A 1,929-nucleotide genomic window follows, 5' to 3' on the forward strand; every position below is an offset into this window, starting at 1 on the left:
TCATATATTCCATCTCTTTTTGGGTTTAACATGGGTTTATCTCTAATAGAGGCAGACATATGATGTAATGAATTTTCACTTAAAATTTCAAACAGTTGTCATGCCTCATCATCACTTTTCAGCATAAATGTCCCACCACATGATGCATCGACCATTTGTCGATGTCTTTCAGAGAGCCCATCATAAAAATATTGGATTAACTGCCACTTGGGTACAGCATGGTGGGGATATTTTCTAATAAGGTCTTTTAATCTCTCCCATGTTTCATGAAATATTTCTCCATCTAATTGGGAAAAACTAGTTATGGCTTTCCTTATTTGATTAGTTTTTCCTATGGGAAAATATTTCTTGAGAAACTCTCCTTGCAGCTGGTCCCAGGTTGATATAGTCATGGAATCCAAAGTATGTAGCCAGTATTTGGCTTTGTCCTTAAGTGAAAAAGGGAATAATTTTAACCTAAGAGCATCATCGGAGAAGTTGTGAATTTTGACAGTTGAGCATATTTCAAGAAATTCTTCAAGATGTTTATAAGGGTCCTCATTACTAAGTCCATAAAATGAAGGTAACATTTGGATTATACTGGACTTAATTTCATATTGAGTGGCCTCCACAGGGGGTACTTGAATACAAGGAGAGTAGGTATATGTGGAAGGAGTAAAGTACTCCTTCAATTGCATGGGTGGATCATTCTCCTGATTTCGGTCCATATTTTTACGTCTGTTGGCTCTAAAGGTTCTTTCTATTTCTGGATCAAAAGGTTGGATTTCTGATCGTAACGATCTACGGCCAAGCATACACCTTACAATTATACTGTAGAGCAAACACAAAAAAATTTTTTTTTTATAATATATATTTTTATAATAAAGTGAGAAAAGAATGAAGAAAATCTAAAGAGAAGAACCTAAGAATCTTAAATCTATGAAAAGGGAGAAATTAGTTAATGTTTAGATGTTAATTACAATCAACTTAAACAATCATAAACTCTCTATCCTAAGGTTAACTTAGATCTAGACAGCTCCTAACTTTCAAGACCGCCTTTGAGCACTCCAAGCTCAAGACTGACTAACTGACTCGGCCAGGTAAGCATAAGATGTGGGAGGTTTCCTGCTCGTTGCTTTCCTTAGACACCAACTGAGTTGGCCAGGTCAGTCAACGGAACCAATTGAAAATCACTTTCTTTAACCACTTGCCTTAGACACCGAGCAATTAACCAATCCGCACTCGGTTCAACTCTAGAGCTTTCTTATCCTATTGAGCTCGAAATTCCTAGGGCTGACGTCTAGTTGATTTTAAATTAAGGTCTAGGTTATGCAAATGCAAGGGAGTGATTTGTGGGTCAAGAAAGGGTGATCAAATCCCCACCTTATCTGGTTAATGGGTTATTGCCCTTAAGATTAATTATGGAGATGCAATGCAAATAAACAAGGTGTCCAATCAAGTTAGAAATTTTTATATTTGAGGTACGCTATTTTAGTTAAGTGTTATGAAATGTCAGTGGCTTCTTTTTTTTTTTTTTTTTGCAAAAAAATAAATTTAAGTAATTAAGTCTAAAAAGCAATAAATCACTAGGCTATAAAAAGTAGCAAATTATTCTAAGCAGAAAAATTCTTAAGTAGTAAATTAGTTATGCAAGGTAATTATGTAATTATGCAAATAAGATTATCTAGCTAGAAAGCATTGAAAAAAAAAAATTAAAACGAGAATTAAAAATTGAAAAGTATTTTTTTTTTAATTTTTTAATTCAACCGTACCAAGATCCCCGGCAACGGCGTCAAAATTTGATGCGTAGTCGTTGATAGCACCAAAAATAACTCTACTCACTACGTAGGTAGGATAAGTCGAGATCGTATCCTCAGGGACCTTGGGCTAAGTTGAGATTGCAAAATAAAAGAAAGAAGCGTTATTTTTTATTTAGAAAATAAATTATCT

The 1,929-nt window shown here is 34.4% G+C and overlaps 1 non-coding gene across 1 annotated transcript; it reads left to right on the forward strand.

Moving 5' to 3' along the window:
* The first annotated feature begins 214 nt into the window (after positions 1 to 214).
* Positions 215 to 320, forward strand: LOC140859504 (small nucleolar RNA R71). Its single transcript, XR_012143041.1, has one exon. It is a non-coding gene; the product is annotated as a small nucleolar RNA R71 (small nucleolar RNA).
* The last annotated feature ends 1,609 nt before the right edge of the window (positions 321 to 1,929 follow it).

Source organism: Elaeis guineensis, chromosome 7 (genome assembly GCF_000442705.2).
Source record: "Elaeis guineensis isolate ETL-2024a chromosome 7, EG11, whole genome shotgun sequence".
NCBI classification, from domain to species: domain Eukaryota; kingdom Viridiplantae; phylum Streptophyta; class Magnoliopsida; order Arecales; family Arecaceae; genus Elaeis; species Elaeis guineensis.